The 20745-nt window shown below is 44.0% G+C and overlaps 1 protein-coding gene and 1 long non-coding RNA gene across 8 annotated transcripts in view; one reads left to right on the forward strand and one right to left on the reverse strand.

Annotated features, from left to right (window-relative positions):
- Apba2 (amyloid beta precursor protein binding family A member 2) overlaps positions 1 to 20745 on the forward strand; it is a 237316-nt gene that overhangs the window by 158346 nt on the left and 58225 nt on the right.
- Positions 716 to 20745, reverse strand: part of LOC148007700 (uncharacterized) — a 32695-nt gene continuing 12665 nt past the window's right edge. The window contains exons 2-3 of the long non-coding RNA XR_015646863.1: positions 5194 to 5320; positions 716 to 3389 (exon numbers count right to left, since the gene is read on the reverse strand). This is a non-coding gene — a long non-coding RNA (uncharacterized LOC148007700). The remainder of the gene's footprint in view (positions 3390 to 5193; positions 5321 to 20745) is intronic.

Raw genomic sequence — 20745 nt, forward strand, 5'->3', positions numbered from 1 at the left:
TGTGTGTCATATGAGCCCATTGCAAGGCTTGACTTCCTGCGTGTTAAGGACTGAGACTACTCTCCCTTTCCTTTCCTTCCTGCCTGAGCAGCCTGGCTAAAGTCGTATCTGGTCTCTACCCTACACTTTGGATCAGAATTGGAATAGCATCGAGATGCTCAAGTGATATGTGTGCGAGCGGGTTGTGAGGCTATGCAGTAAAACACCTTCAAACGCCAGAATTTGACAAGGTGCTTACCACTCAGCCCTACCCTCTTGGGTGTTTCTTCTCTTCTGCTAGACACCTTTCCTTATGAGTCCTTTCTTGGTTTATATCCTGAGACTTCTTAATGCATCAGACATTTTCTTCCTTCTCCACCATCCTTGTATTCCCTCTCCTCTTAGACCTGTGGGTCTTAACCTGTTGAACCAACTGTTTAGAGCCAAACCAAATGCTACAGGATAGTCTCCTGCAAGCCCACCCTCACTTCTGACAAGGAGACCTCAGATTCTAGGCTTCCAACTAGCAGTCCTCATTTGGCAATTTTCTAGAAAGACCCCAGGAAAGCACTAAACATAAAGATCTAAGTATGACCAAAACAAAAGAGGAGGCATATAAAATAAAGGCTGTGAGGCTTCTAGCCTCAAAGCTTCCATTACTCTCAGGGATCTATGATTCTTCCCTGCCCTGACGTGTGGTGATAAACAAGGTATAGCCAGCAAGGAAAGCTCAGCTGAGCTTCATCATCCATGTTTATTGGGGCTTCATCGAAGGGGTGTGACTGATTATGTCATTGGTTGAACTTCATTGCCGGCCTCTTTGTCCTCCCTTCCAGATGTCAGCTTGCATCAGGTATCTCAGATTCAAAGCCTCCAAGCTTGGTTGGTCCCTGCAGCCTGAGCAGCCTATACTAAATCCAGGGTCCCATCGAGATTAGCAGCAGAAACACTTATTCTATTGGAAAAGCCCCAGGATTCAGGGTCTCTCTCCCAGAAACCAGGGGCAAAACTTACCCAGTTGCTTATTACGCAAAGGTTGATGGCTTTCGCTTGGTGTTAATAAGGAGCAAGTGAAGGCTACGTGACAAGGGATGGGGAAGGTCACACACATATGTGGGCTAACTGAGAGTGATGCTTAGAATCAAGCTGCCTTCTGCCTTCTTAGAGCACAGAGCTGTTCATCCCAGTGCAGTTATGACATGCTAAGATAGATCTCAGATGTGAATGTACATCAAAACATTTTGGGGGAAGACTAGGTTACTGCATCCTGCTATGGAGTTTCAGCTTGTCTGGAGCGGTACCCAGGATTTTCCAGTCCTGACACATTCCTAGGTGACACGGCCGTTTCTTGTCGAGGGACGGCATTGAGACACCACTGAAATAGGCATCCTTGGGTGTTTCCATTTCAGAGTCTTGAGCATGCCTCAATGGTAGAATGGAGAATTGGCAGGAATAGAGATTACTTCTATGCACAAACTGCCAACAAGGATTTTCCTGCCCTTCTGTCTCTCCTGGGGCCTCTGCCCAGCTGTCAGTGGGCATTCAGGCTCCAATTTTCATGGCTCACTGGATTGTGATAGAATTTGGTGGGCATGTGTAGACAAGTCCTGTATAGGCCACTGTTCTTGACTTCTTTGGGTGCTAGGGCATTGGGCTCCAGAGAAGGACACCAGTAGCCTAGATTTTGGAGTCTTTACCTTCCAGGAAGAAGGTCTCTAACCACAGGGACATTTTATTATCAATTCCCTCATTGCGGCTGCTGAAGGACAGGCAGGGGCTCCTGTCACTCATCATGTGACAAGAAATCTACGTGACACTTTGCATTTGAAACAGTGGCTCTCTTGATGGCAACTGGAGCACGTGTTAAAAGCATACACTCTCAGTTCCACCCAAGCCCTCCTGCATTATTCCTCCTAGGGAAGTTTCCAGCTCTCAGATGGCTGTCACACAAGGGTGATGTCAAACACGAAGCAGGCCAGAGGTGGCATGAGGGGGCAGAGAGAGCCGTGATGTAATATGGAGGTAATGATGGGACACTTTCCCAGGTCCAAGCTGTTCCACCCCTGGTGACATCATTCACCTGACACTGGCAATATTCTTTGGAGCAAGAAGCTCTAGGAAGGTAGGGGAGCCCAAGGTTATGTGTCCCTGCAGGGAAACCCCAGGTTCGTGCTTCAGCTATGGCAGTAACCTGCCAGCTATGGCTTGCTGCTTGATAGAGGGTTATGTTTTTCATTCTTGTCTTGAAAAGTCACATCCAGGGCCTTTTCCTGAAAGTGTCCACTGTCTCTGTTCCCACCATGCCGTTCTTCGGAGAACATGTTCTTCCTGAGACAAATATTTCTGCATGGGGATTCAGAGACACCTTCATTGGAGAAGGATTGGCAGAAATGCTCTCCTGCAGAGAATATTCCAGGGGACCACAGGGCACATAGGCCAGGAGGGATGGCTGCTGTCCTGAGCCCAGTGTTAGAGAACAGCCCAGGAGAATCTGATAGGATCCCTGTGAGCTGACCCCAGAGCTTGGGCATAGGATCCAGTCACCTTTACCTTAGCCAAGGACATGAGAATCTCACAACTGTGTTTATAACCAGAGGTGCTGTGGTGACTGCCGAATCTCTTCTGCATGAGTCTTCTGCTCTGTTCCCACAGGGAACATTTCTGTAAAGTCTGTTGCACATAAATAGAATTGGATCATTTAAAATAAGAAAGGCGAAACCAATCACCTAAAGGTACCCCTTGGGAGAGTTTTATTCAGCTTCGACAAGGTGATGGAATAGACCACACTGTATCTATTCGGAAGTTTCCATTTCAGCATTCTGAGTTTTCCTTCACCTCCTGCTATCAGCCATCACTGGGCCCCGGAGAAGAGCTGCTAACAAGAGACACAGCTCTTGCTGCACTGGCTTTGGGCCGTGGAGGTGTGAAGGCATCGTGTAAAATTGTCACCGTGGGTGGGGAATGCAGGGTTGTGCAGGTCATTAAGATCCTTTGTAAGTGAGGGCCTGGGGCAGGCAGCTGGCATCAAGTGGGACTGGGACCTATGCCTTAAGTCCTTTCCACACTCTGGTACCTCTGCAGAATCCTTGGGACTCTCTGCTCCAGCTGGATAGCTGGTACTGCCATTTTATCCCTGTACCATCAAATTCAAGTTTTGTTCTAGTACCTTCTCCTGGAGCAGCTCTGAAAAACTTACACTCTGGAGGCAGAAGGGTGGCTGAGAGTTGACATGGACCCCAGCTGTGTAGGATTACAGGAACTGGCACTGTAGGCCACTTGGATGGTTAGTTTGGAGAAATGAGTGTGTATTTTTCCCCTGGCATCGATTAGGTTCTTATCCTATTTCCACAAGGCTGCGCCAGATCAGCAACACCACACTGAAAATGGACAGTTTCCTGCGATCCGAGTCCCTAGGACGATAGGAACAAATTATGTCAAGCACGAGGACACAAACCAAGCTACTTCACCTGGATTAGAGATCCTGAAGGAATGCATGCATGCTTGGGTGTATGTACATACACACACATACATGTATACATAGGTGAGCCTCTCAGCCCCTTACCCATCTGTGTGAAGGAACTTGAGATAGTAGTCCTTTTATTGATAAAGTCAGGGATGGAGCCCCTGCCTCAAGGGTCCCTTGATCATACAGCTGTATTCCAGCATTATGTTAGTGTGTAACGAAAAAAGCCATACTCTGTATATGTGCATGAGGGCTGGGGGCTGGGTGAGTTCTGAGGGTCTGGACTGATTCTCTGAGGTCCATATGGTAGATTAGTACAAGGGACTAGAGTCAGCATATCCTGTGAGAGCAGTGTGTTAGTAAAGAGTGAGGTGTCTTATTACACATGCCAAGGGTCTCAGATGCTCATGGCAGTATGTTACCAGAGAGGGGCTGCTTGGCTAAGCTTCAACAGCCTCCCTCATCCTTCCTTAGCTCCTCCCTGTTCTCTTAGGATGGGGCTGTAAACCCCTAGAGGTTACAGGACCCTAATGGATCGTGGACCCTGATTGGTTTCCTCACATCTCATTGTCTCCAGTTTTAACTAAGTGCCAATCACCCAGAGCCTTCCAATGTAGATGTTGGGACACTACCCAGAACTACCGCTAGGATGTGACCCATAAATTGGTATTTTTAGAACTGGTGGCTTCAATGTAGCAGACAGCCTGGGTAGAAGTCCCTGGGGCTGGTAGAATTCGTCCATTGCCCTGTGCTGTGGCTGTTCTTGCTGCTGCCAGCGCTACCCAGCCGAGCCAAGCGGTGACCGACAGCTGCACTGGTTTGATGAAGTGAATGAAATAAAAATAAGCAGATTTTAGCCTAAAGTACCTCTCAAAATCAATATGCGGATCAATGGAGAGTGCATGGCTCTGGTCAGATGGAGCCACTGCACCATGGTTAGTATCTTTTGCTGGACAGAATTAGAGGAAATGCCCTAGGAAGCTTGGCCAGTGCTTAGATGCCCAGTGCTTTGGCATTGAGTTCTGCTTTGGGGCTTTTACTTCCCTTCAGTATCTGTGTTGGCTCTGATGGGAAACTGCTTGATGAGGAGGGATGGTGAGACTCTGAGAACGGGCCTTTCAGGCCAGAGGACAGGAAACGACAAGCAGGCTGAAAGGCTGAAGCACCTCGCCTGTCTCTGGACAAGTGAACTAATTATGATGTGAATGTCATGGAGATTCCCCTCTCCATGCCACCTTGACTTCAGCCTGACATCCAGCTGAACAAAACCATGGAACTGGGTGTTAGGTTAAACTCTGAGAAGGTCTAATTGGGTGGAGAGAGAAACCAGGGCAAGGAGTCATTTGGTGGTTGGACAATATGAAAGAAATCTTGGCCAGTGCAGCTACTGACCTACCTATCTACTACCTACTACCTACCTACCTACTACCTACCTACCACATACCTACCTACTACTTACCTACTATCTACCTACCTACTACCTACCTACTTACTACCTACTACCTACCTGCCTACTACCTACCTACCTACTACCTACCTACTTACTACCTACTACCTACCTACTACCTATGACCTACCACCTATCTACTATCTATCTACCTACCTACTTATTACCTACCTGCCTACTACCTATCTACCTATTTACCTACCTACCTATTTATGACTCTCAGCCAGCTGTGTCCACCGAATACACCCACAGAACCTTAGCCAGGGCTTTAGAGCTCATCTGTGGTATGAACTGTGGTCCTCACCTGTGTTTAATCTCTAGGCATGTGAGGCAAAGACTCAGTGTTCTCGACCAAGCTTTTGAAGTTGAGTTGACAGCAGAGTCACCTCCTGAAGACAGAGCTGACATCTGAATCTAAGTGGGTGGACTGCCTAAGGAGTCAAATAGAAGAAAATTCGCATTACTAGAGTTTCAAAAGGGAATCCTGACAATGTCAGGGGTAAGCCACAAGTTTCTTTGATCTTCAAAGGACCAAGAAAATCTATATAATTCTCCAGTCAATCACTGATTTTATTTTTAAAAAGTGACCAGTCCTGAAGTGGGGAAGATAATAAATGTCACCCTGGGGTATCCTAGACATTGGTGTCATCAAGGACTTTGAAGTGTTCCATGAAATAAATGTTAGAGCAATTTTTTAAGTGAATAGAAAGAGAGACATTCTCTTCAGAGAAATATAAATTTTAAAGAAGTAGAAGAAAATGGAAACTTTCAAACTGAAAAGTGTGTGTGAAATAAAGATATCCATTGGATGATCTCGAAAGTAAAATTGACATGACACAGGGAGGAGTTAGTTGACTGTACGTAGTAAGTAGATGAGTAGAATTACCTCCAGGTAGCAGAGAGAAATAGCAAGTCCTTGGAGACTATAAGAATAATGTCAGAAATGCTAGGATCTATGGCATTGAAATTCCTGAGTGAAAAGAAAGCTGTATGTGGGTGTTAACCCCTCTGTATGCATACACACACACACACACACACACACACACACACACACGTGATAGCACAGGCACATGTACCTGAATCAAGGTGTGGTATCACACTCCCACAATCTTAGCATACAGGAGGCCTAGTCAGGGGGATCATAAATTCAAGATCAGAGTTTCAAACAACAGTCCTTACCAAACTAAAACTATGTGATGAAATAAAAGCCTGAAAACATGTCGTGTGAAAGAAGGAGGCTTACAGACTATAGAGTCTCAAACGCCCCAACAGCATAAACCCAAAGAACATAGACACACAGTCATCGTCCCTCTGAAAACTACAACATTTCCACATCGGGCTCACTGGAGAAGCAGGGGCTCAGTGACTTGACCTCTCCTCAGAAACCAGAGAGACCAAAAGTCAGTAGAATGATGCCTTTGATATTAAAATGATAATGTCAGCAAAGCAGGAGCCAAGAAACCTGCATCCAGTGAATGGATCCTTCAGGAATGAAGGTGAAATGCAGGGTTGTCAGAGGAAGGAAGCTCAGAGGATTTGTTGGCAGGGTCCCCGCTTTAAAGAAGTGACTTCAAAAGTCATAGGTAGGCATCAGGTCATCATGGGAGATAGTGTTTGAAGTGTGTCGCTAAGGGTTTTGTTATGAGACCTTCCTGTAGTATACTTACTTAAACAAGCTCCGAAGGACATGGTATCACTAGTCCACTGGAGTGTGTGTGTGTGTGTGTGTGTGTGTGTGTGTGTGTGTGTGTGTGTGTGTGTGTGCGCGCGCACGCGCGCGCTTGCACGTGCGCATGTGTGTGCTTTTGTTAATTAGTGCCATGTGTGGTGACTGCTTTTCCAGCTGAGCAGAAGCACGTGAATTCTTAGAACTGAAAGAAGAGCAAGGAGGTGGTGAAGACCTAGATAACCCCTTAGGCGCTAAACATGCATCTGAGTGTCTCCCCCAAGCATGAGCTTCATTGTGTTCTAATGTACATAGGTATAACATATATGATAAATAATGTAAAAGCCATGGGTAAGGAATATGTATGGTAGTAAGGTTTTCATATTTAAAGTAGTGAAGTGTTTATTCAAAGTAGACCATAAAACACTAGGTATGGAGAATGTAATCCATAGAATAAGCATTAAAATTAATTTAATTAATTAATTAAATCTATATGTGGCAGTGCTTGCTTATGGTGCCAGCGTTCAGGATGCTGAGCCAGAAAGATTGAGAGTTTTGAAGCCTTTTTGTGATATATAGTAAGTATTGGGATTTTTTTTTTTAAAAGCTCAAAACAAAATACAAAAAAAAAAAAGAGAAATAAAGCCAGAAAGGCAGTAAAATACTAAAGACATGGGTACAACAAACATACAGGCAGGAAAGGAAAAGCAGAAAGACAAGAAAACAAAGCAAACAATGAGGAACATAACAAAAAGGCAGCTAGATCTAAGTTCTAGCATCCATTGACACATGGAAGGTAAATGGCCCAAAAGTCAGCTTAGAGTGCGTGTCACCAGGCTGGCTCCTGAGAGCAATCACCCATCACTCTCTAGTAAGGAACCACTTGTTAAGAGGTTTAAAGCAGGAAGGTGGACGCAGAAGCTGTCGCTTCGTGGGAGAGCACTTGCCAAGCATGTGCAGGTCTCCGGGTTTTCTTTCTGCACCAGAGATAAAATAGACATGGTCGAAATAGAAGGACAGTAAATGATACACTCCTCCAACCTCCACTTACACAAGTGGTTAGTTTAGTGTTGGAGAAGGACTTCCTGAGGATACGGAGAACCACCAGCAGTAAAGAGAGAACACTATCAATGGCAGAAGGTCTGATTCACCCAGAAGACCTAAATGTCCCACATGTGAACATGACTAACAGCACAGGCCCTAAATACGCAAAGCAAAGGCGGACTGAAGTGCGAGGAGAAACAGGTAACTACCAGCCTCAGCAGTGCCTGCTCCATGACTGGTAGAGCAAGTAGGGCAAGGTCAGCAGAAATTCAGAGCAGATGGGCAGACTGACCCACTAAGCAGATGGATAGACTGACCCACGAAAATGTCCAATGCTCATCTATGGAGAACTACGGATTTACAGCAAAATAGATGTTGTGAAGTCAGTGTAGTGCTACTACCAAGGTGGGTGCATTATAAAACAAATCGTAATAAACATAGAGGAAATGAACTTTTGCAAATTATGTTTTCTGATCCTAGTGGGATTAAACTGAAAGCTGTAGAATAAAGACATTCCCAAACAGATAGAAATAAACAACATACTTCTAAAAGACAAGAGTCAAAGAGGAAATCTCAAGAAATGAAACAGCTTGAGAGAAGTGAAAATTAAATCGTAATGCGTTAAAATGTGTGCCAAGCAGTTAAAATGGAGCTTTGAGGGGACTTTATTTTACTGAAGGAAAGATGCATCCCCTCCATCGGTCTAAGCTGTTACCCAGAGAAATGGACCAATTCATTTAAAAAGATGAACCATCAAGAAACTCATTAAAAATAGATAGCCTAAATTTTCCTATAGCTATTAAAAACTGTCAAATTTATGGTTAAAAAAAAACTTCCAAAAATTCCAGTAAATTTAAATAGCTTCATTGCCAAATTCTTTCAAAAAGAAATAAGATAGTTATGATGATATCCATGATCCGTAGACTCTTTGAGGAAACAGAAAGGGAAATTCTGAGGTGACAGTAACATTGCTTTCATAGCAGAGATGAATAAAGGATGCTGGAAGAACATTTCCCATCAACTATCCTATGAAAATAGATGTGAAAAATCCTTCACAAAATGCATGCAGCATATCTAAGGCTAATGCCTCATGGCTGCTAAATAGACAAATCCTGGAAGTACATGGCTGGGATTCAGAATTAAACAGTTCATTAGTGGTAGCTGTAAAAAAGAAGAAAAGCCATGAGTGTCTCAGTAAGGGTAGAAACACTCAGTAAATCCAACATCCATTCATGCCCCTGCCCCCAAATAACCCATAAAACAGGATCAGAAAGAAGGGAAGGAGGGAGGGAGGAGGTCAAGAAAAACGGAGGGGCATGGGGTCAGGCAGAATGAAAGGGAGCAAGGAAGGAAGAAGAGACAGAGAGGAGGGAGGATGAGACTGAAGGAGGGAGGGAGGTAAGGAGGAGAAATGCTGCCTCTGCCAAGTCTTTGTGCACACAATAGAATGAATTAAGCCAGCTCGTGGGGTGGGGGTGGGGGTGCAGTATTGTCTGAAGAGTCCTTGCCACCTACAAAATCCTCCTGGTTTTAATGAATAACTTTAGTGAGGCTAAGACTCAATAGTATATGATATTTCTATACTAAACTTGATAGCCACTTGTAATAAAAAAAGGCATTTACAATAGCATGAGGAAGGAAAGAGAGAAGGCAGGCAGGGGCAGAGGGAGGGAGAGTAATTATATTAAGAAAACGTGCAGTGTGCATGCTGGGATGAATTTCTGCTATGGGAAAGGGAAGATGACCTAAATAAATGAAAAGATTTGTCACATTTATGCATCTGAAGATTCGATATAGTTCTGATGTAAATTCTCCCAGATTGTTCTATGGACTGAAGCAACCCCAGTCAATCAAATGCCCTATAGGACTTTAAAAAATGGATATTGAGAAATTGCATCTAAAATTTATATAGAAGGGCAAAGGAAATTGAAGAGATGGAAAGATCGGGCAAAGACAGCCCTGATTGCTTGTTGAGACTTCAGAGAACTAACTTTGAGTGATGGTCACAGTATCTTTATGGATAGTGATAGTGTGCCAGGGCCACTGTAACAAAGTCCCCACAGCAGTAAAGCAAACAGTTTTAGAATGGCCAAATGGCCTCACAGTTCTAGAAACTGAATATCAAGATGCTGTCTTTAGGTAAGTTCCTTCTGAGGTCAAGGAGGGGATCTGTCCTGCTTTACCTTCTGGAACTGTCTCTAGAAAGTTCCCTTTCCCACAAAGTCATCCAAGATCAGGGCCTTGTGGATTTTAACTTTCACATGTGCATTTGTGATGGGGGTGCGGATGGAACCCAACATGTACCTGTGTTATTTTTAAGTTATAATTGATGCATGTGCTTGAAAATACGGGAAAATAGCAGGACTGGAGCACAAACAATCCTTTTAAACTATGCAATTTTGTAGCTGTTTTCCAATCTTGTAGCTGTTTTCTCTGAGAACGCTACTTCTTTGTTACTGAGAATAGGTTCGGCAAGGGCGTAGTTAGCAACATTGTTATTGTTATTAGTTGGTGTTTGTTAAGTGGAGAAGTTGTTTCTCAAGCAGGTGGAGACAAAGGAGAGTGTTGGGCTTGTTTTGTGTTAATTACCCCTTTATCACCACTCTTGCTTATCTCCTACCTTAGTCAGCTTCCCATTACTATAACAAATATCCTACATGCGTCAACTTATAAACAAAAAAGGTTGATAGCCAGGAAGAGAAGTAGAGAGGAGGGGGCTAGAGGTCTAATAGCCCTCTTGAAGAACACACTCCCAGTGACCTCAATGAGTCACAGCTACACCTCTATAAAGGGTCCACAGCTCTCAGCTAGTACTATTTTGTAGACCAAGCTTTTAACACATGGGACTCAGAAAGGCCCTCAGGACTAAGAGCGTGCACCTACAGCACAGCAAGGAGGAACACATATGCCTCACAAAGGCTAACTTCACAAGCCACTCCCTTTCCCACAAGGTATTGAGAAGTTTTGTGTGAGAAAATCAGTTTTTATTGGTTAGAGGTTGCCAGTGAGGATACTAAAGTTTCTGTGCAGAAGTCCACACATTTCCTGTTACTGACCTGTATGACATTAACTCTGGCTTCAGTGTGGCTTATCCAAGGGGATTCCAGAAAAATCAGGTCTTATGGCCTTGCTGCTGATTTGGTGGGGCTAACAGTAGTTTGTGACTGCATTTTCAGACCATTCATCTGTACTCTTAGTGAGGTAAGAATGTATTGGGGAAGCCAGCTAATCATGGCGTTGTCCAGAAGGAAAGGATTAGCCCACACAAGTTAGCCCAACCCCCAACCATGCTTCCTGCTGTAGAAATGCAAACTGACAGTGTGCCTGCTTGGGTTACATAGGGCCTTCAGAGGGACACTAGTTTTTTTTTAATTATTACTATTATTTTTATTTTGGTTATAGTAGTACCATGAAGAAATAAAGTAAGGCGGCGGGTAAATGCCATTGTCCTATGACTCAAAGGCCGTGCTTGCTAACATGTCTATATATTGTCTCAGTTCTGTGTGCACATGACTGTAACTGAAATACAGCACTGCATTCTCTATGTTAAACTCTGTGAATGTTTCCATTCTCACACATTCGTCTTGGTGGTCATGCCAACACAGGTTTAAATAGGACCTTGTTAATGAAGTGTTACAGTGTTCTCAACAGTTTTGTACTTTCAAAGAAAAGTACACTTCCCCATGATCCTAAGTACGTTACAGAGTCTTTCTTGATAGTGGTAGACATCAGTCTAGGTTGCAAAACAACTTATGAACTGGCTCCTCTGAACTCAGAATAGCCTGGGATCTTGAAGAAAAAAAAATATCTGGTGACTTCTGTCTAGGGTATTTGGGCTGATTGTCCTCTAAAGCTGTGTCAGTGTAAATCATGCACAGTCAAAGCAGCCGAGTCATATGAGAAAGGAACAAGACAGTATGATCTTTGTACCACGTGAGGCCACCCTGGAAGATGGACGTGGTGTTGGCACCAGCCTGACTGTGTCCATGTCTTATCCGTATGCTTTGATTGTACCCAGCCTGGACGGTGGTGATCGAATAGCTGTTCTCATCTCCGTCTGCTCCATTATAAGCCCCGCTCAGGGCCAGCTAGTGCATCCTTCCGTGCAGGAGACAAGTGTGACGTGTAATGAGGACATTGCAACTCTTTCTTGTCGACAATGAGCCTTTATCCCATCTCATTAGGATGCTTCAGGAGCCCAGTGCTTGGCAGTGTCAGAGGCTGTGTTTCCTGTTGATTTATGTGCTGTCACGGAATTAATTGAGTCTGGACACGGGGTCTCATTTTCTTGGACATGTAGCAGGTAATCGTGCTTCTCCTGTAACATTCAAACGGCTTCCCAGATGGTCTGTTACGAAGGATCTGTCTTTAATATGACTAATCAGAAGCAAAGGCCCTCAATATGTTTGTGTACATGCTCTGCAACTGCTTCCTCTGGACCCCTGTGCGTGTGCAGTTAACTCTTTCCTAGCCACTCTTCCCTATGCTGTTCTGAGGGTGTGGGCAACTAAATAAAGGTTTTGAAATGTTCTGAGCAGAGGACCTGGGGCAGGGGAGTGGTTTCCAGCATATCTTTAGGACGTCTCAGAGCATCGCCTATGCAAGATCAATACGCAGTCCCTGAACACCACTGGAAGCTGTTTTAATGTCTGCTCTGTGACTGTGAGCCACAGAAGGGGTGACTTATAGAGGACAGAACTTCTCTGGGTCACTAGTCTGGAGCTGGGAGGTCTGAGGAAGGCAGGATGCCAGCATCTGCTGAAGGTATAGCATGGCGGAGTGTTAAAAGGGACAGCGGAGTGTGTGAGCTTGGTTATCTTCTTAAAGGCTACTAATAACATATACAAGTGACATTATACAGACTGAGCGGGTTATAGTTTATGCATTCAGGAACATATGTATACATATACGTATGTGTATGTATATGTATATAACAACACTTAGTGAAAAAGATGCCATGACTTTGAAAGAGTAATGAGGGGTAAATGGGATGTTTTAGAGGGAAGAAAGGAGGGGGAAGCGAGGTAATTTGATTACAATCTTTAAAAAAATGAAATAAAAATGTAAAGATACTGACCATGTGGGGTTTTACAATCATGACCACGTCGAATTCCACTGTCTCCATGAATCTACCTCTAAATACCCCGAACACAGGATGCTTCATTTAAGACATAGGCAGGATGGGAAAGCTAGCAGGGAACCATTTACTTAAAAGGAATTATGTCATTTCAGCTATATTTTATTTTATCTCTTCACCCCTTGGCCACACCCTGTCTTCTCATATGGGAGTGGCTGCTACCCTTCAAATGACCCCATTTTGCCAGACTATCCATTCATGCCCTAGCTGTGAGAGAGACCTGAAAGCTCAATCTGAAAAGTGTCTATGGGAGCTTCCTCTTTCTCTGCTCCCCAACAAGTGAGTATGGGGGCACAAAGAGAAAGGTACTCTATTGCTTGGTAAAGCAGTCAAATCTATCCCATGGAGAATGGAGCATTCCCAGAGACCCAAAGGCAGATATTTAATTTAGGAAGCACTGTTCAAATTAAGTCCTAGGTCCATTGGAATGAGAAGGACTTGCAGCTCTAGGCTAGGCTTTGGCACACTGGCCCTGAATGTGCCACGAACATGCAAACCCCAGGTTGACATGCAGCTCTCTGGCAGGAAGCAGCCCTTTGCGTTCTGCTATGACCCCTCTTCCGTATGCCTGGTTACCTAAATGCCCTCATGCCCCATCAAAGAGATGCCACCCATCCTAGCTACCATCATCCTACAGTGTTGGTAGAGCCATCTAAGACACAAGTGTGTGTCATCTCCCTCAAAATTCATCTGCATCTTTCCTTAATCCCCTATTTGTCGAGTTCGGACCTGAACAGGCCATTCTGTTTGGTGTGAATATTTAGCATGTGTGCTGAGGGGTCATCTGTCGGAAGTTGGGCCCTGAGTGGTAATAAAGGGAGGTGATGGGGTGATTAAGAGATGGGGTAGAGAAGACCTTTAAATCACTGTCTGTGCTGTTCACAGAGGGGATTCAGGTAGTTCTTTTGAGATCCAGAATTACAGAGAGAGGGAAGTGTTATGCTTGGTCCTTGGAGTGTTCCTTGGCTCTCTGGTTAACGTTCCCTCCCTTTGACCATACTCCACCACACCTGTGCCACCCACCACACCTAGGCCACCCACCCCGAGGCTTTGACTAGAACTGATCTAATGCTTCCATCTAAGCCTGGACACCCCCAGAACTTAGCTAAATGAATCACTTTCCATTATGAAGCTACCCAGCCTCAGGTATTTCATTGCAGTAACAGGAAGCAGACTAATTAAACTCTCCTATTCAATCTCTCCTGTGTGTTCCCAAGCCACATTACAGGCAATAGAACACTGCCCATACCCCTGACAGCTCTCAGACAGCATGGCTGAGTGGGGCTGCTCCTTACCCTATCAGGCTTGGGCCTCCTCAACTCCATAGAGAGAAAGGCCACATCATGATAAAACCAGTTAGGCTTCTGTTTCCCTGCCCGAGGGCTGGCTTCTCAGAAATCATATGACCAGCAGTCTGCTAATCTAGCTGTTACCTTGAAAGGTCCCTGCCCACACTGTAACACTTCCTCCCTGCCCTTTTTCCTCCCTCTCTCCTTGACTGGAGCTTTATACAGTAGCCTCTCTAGTTCAGTAAATGAGCTGTCCTCAGACACAGTCTCTGAGAGTTTATACCTGCTATACTCACCCTGCATCCTAGCTCCCCTCCATCCTGAGTCCACCGGTATGAAACAGCCGATGGGACAAAGGCCCCAGACTCTTCAAGTCCTGCAGGCAGATACAGCATTTCCAATTTCCTAAGTGTGGAAGCCATCTCAAATATTTTGCCCAAAGTCTCTAAAAAGACCTGGCTTCTGAGTTCACACAAGGACCTTCATGTCTGTCTTTATCAGGAGAGCACCTACTTTGAGATCATGCCTCAAAAGAACAGGCAGGGATTTGTAGAGGGGGCATTCTGTGTACATGCACAGGCGTGTGTGTGTGTGTGTGTGTGTGTGTGTGTGTGTGTGTGTGTACACTGACACATTCTAGACACAGAAATGGATAGATCTTTGAAAAGTAAGTCCATACATGTGTTAACTTTTCTTGTGATAGAACACCATGACTAGAATCAACTTTGAAGATTGTGATTTGGGAGGGTCTGTCACGGCCAGAGCAACGTGGTAGCAAGAGCAAAAAGCTAAGCAATCGTCTCGAGTCAGAAACCGATCAGGTGGCAAATGGCGTGGCACAGGGTCTTTAAACTCAAAGCTCACCCCAGTGGTGGGCTTTTTCCAGAAAGGTTGTATCAACTACACCTCCCCAGCCAGTGCTACTAACCAGTGACTCAGGGCTCAACCACGTAAACCTATGGAAGATCTTGCTCGTTCAAATAAGCAAAGGATGCCTTTAGTACCAGTCTTAGTTAATCCACAGGCAAGAAGATAGGCGGGTGTTCACATGAGGAGAAAGAGAGGCAAGACTGTGAGGACGGGTGCCTCATGAGGTCATTTGCCTAGGGACATAACAGGACCAACTGAAATCAATCGGGAATAAGTAGATTAATAAGATGTAGTTTTCTGTGACCGGTACTTTTCTCCCCTCTATATCAGCAACAGCCAGGTTAATAATAAAGGGAGAGAAACTTCATTGCAACACCAAAATAATGCAAGAATAAAGTTAACCAGGGATGCTTATAAGTTTGAAGCAAACTGCAAAGCCATTGAGATCCATTTAGGGCTTAAGTAAATGTGGAGTTATTTGTGCTGCAAAATTGGATAAAAAGATCCAACGTGGTAAGTTTGAAAATTTTCTCTAAAATACTGCATAATTGAAGGCTATCCCGACCACAATGGTAATGGACTCCTGGAGGACGTTTGGACTCAATAGCTCTTCAGTTCATCAGGGAGGATGAATGTGAAAATTGCTGGAGGGCATCTAAAATGAGGATAATAGAGAAAATAGACTTATCTGGAGTTAAAATCTCACCGTCATGGCAATTGAAGTGGCACGGGCTGGTGGGAGAACGAGGAGCCTGACCCAAGGCTTCCATGAAGGCTAGTGCAGACAGCCCATCTTAGGACCCAGGACGCTCAAGCTTATGCATGTGCGCAGGAGTAGCCATGCATCCACCCTGCTTCTCGCTGCCAGCACAACATCTAAAATCCACTCCAGTCTAGTGGGGTCTTTACCTTGTGCTAGAGAATTGTTCCCAAGAGTAGGTCAAGGCAAGGATTCTGAGCATGTTCCCGAAGAGGAAAAGTGCTGATATTCTAGGTTAGATGGGTTGAATTCATGTTTTACCTATAGCACTTTCTTCCCTTTTTGTTAGAAAATTAATTCATTACAAAAGCAAAGCATTGTTCACAATAGGAACTATAACCTGGGTAGTTACTTCAGCGTTAAATGGCTTTCTCAGTGTGTCATACAATCACAACGCAAGATTGATGCTTTGTGCACAAAACACGTTCCGTATCTTAAAGTAAATATCTTAAAGTGGCTCATGCCTTCGATCTTAGCTGTCAGGAGGCTGAGGCAGGAGGATTTGTGTGAGTTTGAGGCTAGCCTGATCTACAGAACTAGTCCAGAACAGATAACACTATCTCGAAAAACCAAAACCAAACAAACAAACAAACAAAACCCCACAAAACAAAAAACAAAAGCCCCCCAAACCAAACAAAGCACCCCCCCCCAAAAAAACCCAAAAAAATGACTAATGAAAAGGTCATTTGCAGGAATTTAAAAGTTTCTAACAACTCATTCATTTTGATACATATTTTTATAGAATTTATAGAGACTTATCTCGGTCTTTAAAGTACCGGCCCCTTTATCAACTACTTTTGCCTGTAAGTCTCAAACACTTAATTCTGAAGTGAAACAGCACTGGAAATACCTCAATAAAAGTTGAGACACCGCTTGAGTTTCAAGAAGCCCTGGCTATAAACTACATTCATAAACTCCATAAATAAAATCATCCCATTAATCTATTCACAGTTTCTTAAAAACACTGGTGAAGATAAATTATGAACTTTAAAAATCTAAACTTTAAGCTGGGCAGTGGTGGTGCATACCTTTAATCCCAGGATTCAGGAGGCAGAGGCAGGCAGATGTCTGTGAGTTTGATGTCAGCCTGGTCTACAGAGGGAGGTCCAGGAAGACCAGGGCTACATAGAGAAACTCTGTCTTGAAAAACAAAAGCAAAAACAAAACAAATAAAACAAACTAAACTTTATATAGCTATAGCATGTATTTCCAACTGCAACTGTATCCAGATACATCCTTAAAATAAGTCCAGGACTGTCTATGTTTGGCGTCACCAGCTGTCACAGTGTATCTGGGACTGGGAGGGGGTTTGGTACACAGGATTTGGTGTGAGGATTCTGATGGCTGTTAGAAACAGTCTTACTACCAACGTGTGTCTTGATCACCACTGCAGGCAAAGTGCTGTGCTGAGAACTCTGGGACACAGGATATGAGAGCTCTGGCTTATGGGCTTTCTGGTGAGGCAGGATTTCAGAGAGATGCTCTTCAGAGCTTGTGCTCAGAGTCTGGTCAGTGGCTGTGAATTTCTCATAGGTTGTTCTCAGCCCTCTCGCATCTGACATGTTGGTTTCACCATCTAAATAACCTACGCAGCCCCGAATTCCCACCCTCGGTTGCTCTAGTCTAACATCTCACTTCTTTTCATGTTTTTATTTAGCTGTCCTAAAATAGATATCAAATAAATTCACTATTTTAACCATTTTTTTAAATAGAAGTTCTCATTTCTTAATCAGATGACTAGAACATGCTCTTAAAAATAAGTAGCTATGAGCTGGCAAGATAGCTTAGTGGTTAAAAGTGTTTGCTATAAAGTCTAATGACCTGAGTTTCATCCCCTGGACTCACAAGTAGAAAGAAAGAACCAGAACCAGTTTCTACATGTTGTCCTCTGACCTCCACAGGCAGACTGGTGTATGTGCATACACATGTATACACACACACCAACAGTCGAATGTACACAGAATAAATAAATAGATAATAGATAGATAGATAGATAGATAGATAGATAGATAGATAGATAGATAGATCGATAGATGATGGATGGATAGATAGATGAATAGAGTGATTATGATGCAAACAAAATGTATTGTGTTGTAAAAGTCACCATCAGATTAAGAGATACACACATTATCTATATCCTCAGTGACCCACTTCTGTGTCCTTTCCATGAATCTAGCAACCACCCCTTCCTCTTCTTTTTTTTAAATTTTCTTTATCATTATCTCATATATTACATCCTGATTGCAGTTTCTCCTCCCTCCTCTACTCCCAGTCCCTGTCACCTCCCCTCTCCCCCAGATTCACTCCTCCATTTCTCTTTAGAAAAGGGCAGGCCTCCCAGTGTTATCAACCAAACATGGCATAGCAAGTTGCCAAAAGACTAGGCACCTCCCTTCTTATTAAGGTTGAATGAGACAACCCAGTAGGAGGAAAGGGGTCCCTAAAACAAGCAAAAGAGCCAGAGCCAGCCCCTGCTCACGCTGTTAGGAGCCCTACAAGAAGACCAAGCTACAAACCCTAACATACATATATATACATATACATACATACATACATATATACATACATACATATATATACATATACATATACATACATACATACACACACACACACACACACACACACATATATATATATGTCCTAGGTCAGACCCATGCAGGCTCCCTGATTGTATGTTTGTGAGCCTCTATGAGCCCAGGTTAGTTGATTCTTTAGGCTTTCTTTTTTTTTTTTTTTTTTTTTTTTCCGGAGCTGGGGACCGAACCCAGGGCCTTGCGCTTGCTAGGCAAGCGCTCTACCACTGAGCTAAATCCCCAACCTCTTTAGGCTTTCTTGTGGTGTCCTTTACCCCTCTGGCTCCTACCTGAGTTCTATGTCATGGTTGTCTGTGAGACTGCATTGGTTCCCATAAGTTTCTGGATGAAACCTCTCTGGTGACGATTATGCTAGGCTCTGGTCTACAAGTATATCAGAATATCATTAGGAATCATTTCATGATTTTGTTTCCTGTCAGACTTGGTAGCAAACACCTTTAACCACTGAGCCATCTTGCCAGCTCATAGCTACTTATTTTTAAAAAGCATTTCTATCATAGATCTCTGGGCTGTCCAGCCTCTGGTTCTTGGTCTTCTGGGCAGTTTAAGGTGTGGCCTCCCTCTTGTGACATGGGTCTCAAGCTGGACCAGTCATTGGTTGGCCATTCCCACAGTTTCTGTACCACCTTTACCCCAGCACATCTCAGTGGCCGGACAAATTGTAGGTTGAAGGTTTTGTGGCTGGGTTGATGTTCCATTCCCTCTACTGGAAGTCTTGCCTCATTACAGAAGATGGCCGGTTCAGGCTCTGAATCCCCTGTTACTAGGGGTCTTAGCTAGGGTCACACTCACAGATTCCTGAAAGTTTCCATTGCTTCACCCCTGAAATGCTTCCCAATTCCAATTGTCTCTCCAAGAATTCTATCTCCATCCTCCCCTTCCCTCTCACCCCAGCCGCCCACAGTATATATTCTATTTCATCTTCCCAGGTAGATTCATGAGACCTCCTTGTTACTTAGCCTTTCTGGGTCTGTGGATTGTAGCATGGTTATCCTGTCCTTTATAGCTAATACCCACTTCTAAGTGAGTGCATACCATGTCTGTCTTTCTGGGTCTGAGTTACCTCATTCAGGATGATATGTTTTTCTAGTTCCATCCATTTACCAGCAAATTTCATGATGTTATTTTTTTAAACAGCCAAGTAACACTCCACCTTATAAATGTACCATATTTTCTATGTCCATTCTTCGGTTGAAGGACACCTGGGTTGTTTCCAGTTTCTGGTTATTACCCATAAAGCTGCTTTGAACATACCTGAGCATGTGTCCTTGTGGGATGGTGGAGCATCTTTTTGGTCTATACCCAGGAGTGCTATAGCAAGGTCTTGAGCTAGGTCAAGTCCCAATTTTCTGCAGACCCACCATATTGATTGTACTCCAAGGTGGCTGTATTCTGGAGGAATGTTCCCTTCTATCTCCCCAAAGCTCATTCACACCAGGCCCCTAGAGGGCAGCCCAGCAGAGGATCCTGTATGTGCCCACTAACACCAGTCCATGATCCCACATGGTTGAGAAGTAAAGCACAGACTGCTGGGCAGTGCTGTCCTAGTGTGGGTACACAGGGTCCTTGCAGGTTCCTATGGTTCCACACTGCATATTCTGTAGACTGCAGCTACATTCTGCTTCTCTTGTCCTCTTGGCTGGGAAACTCTCTCTTTCCTGCTGAGTCCTCAATACTGCCAGATGTCACATATGCACTGACTTCTCTGTTTCTCGACCAAGACTGTTCTGCAATTGTCATCCTCCCAACCCCCGTGATGACAGTTTTGGAATGTGGAGGAGGGGAAAGACGGGGCAGACTTAGAGAACAGGGGGACTGAGATGGACTTAAGGGATCTTCAGACTTAATTAATATACTTTAAATATATTAGGAAGTGCATTTTTACAATTAGACATGTTCAAACAGAAAATATAGAATCTAAACTTTTTTTTTCTGTGTAGAATCCTACTTAGTCTCCCTAAACATTCTGTCTTAATTTGGGTTTTTATCGGTGTGGTAAAAACACTCTGATCATAACAGCTTGGAGAGGAAAGTTTTACTTCAGCTTACAGCTCTCAGGTTGCTGAGGAAAGTCAATGAGAGAACTCAAATAGATCAGGACTCCGGAGACAGGAACCAATGCAGAGGCCATGGAGGAGCGCTGCTTACATGGCTTGCCAAGCCTTCTTGTTTATACCATCCAGGACTACCTGTCCAAGATGGCACCACTCACACAGAGCTGGGCCCTCCCATATCACTTATCAGTCAGGAAAATTCTTTACAGATGTGCCTAAAGGCTAGTGAGGGACATTTTCTCAATTGAGGTTTCCTCTTCCAAAATGACTGTAGCTTGTGTTGAGTGAGCGTAAAACTAGCCACCACACTGATATTAATTGTGTATCTAATGTAATTGATGTACACTGATGGTATAACGTTGGGGTACCATGTGATGCTTCAATATATGTGTATCTTGGGTGCCGAAACGTGGCTTCAAGCCACAAGATTTAGCATCTT

The sequence above is a fragment of the Rattus norvegicus genome, chromosome 1 (assembly GCF_021556685.1).
Source record: "Rattus norvegicus strain SHRSP/BbbUtx chromosome 1, alternate assembly SHRSP_T2T, whole genome shotgun sequence".
In the NCBI taxonomy this organism is placed as follows: Eukaryota; Metazoa; Chordata; class Mammalia; order Rodentia; family Muridae; genus Rattus; species Rattus norvegicus.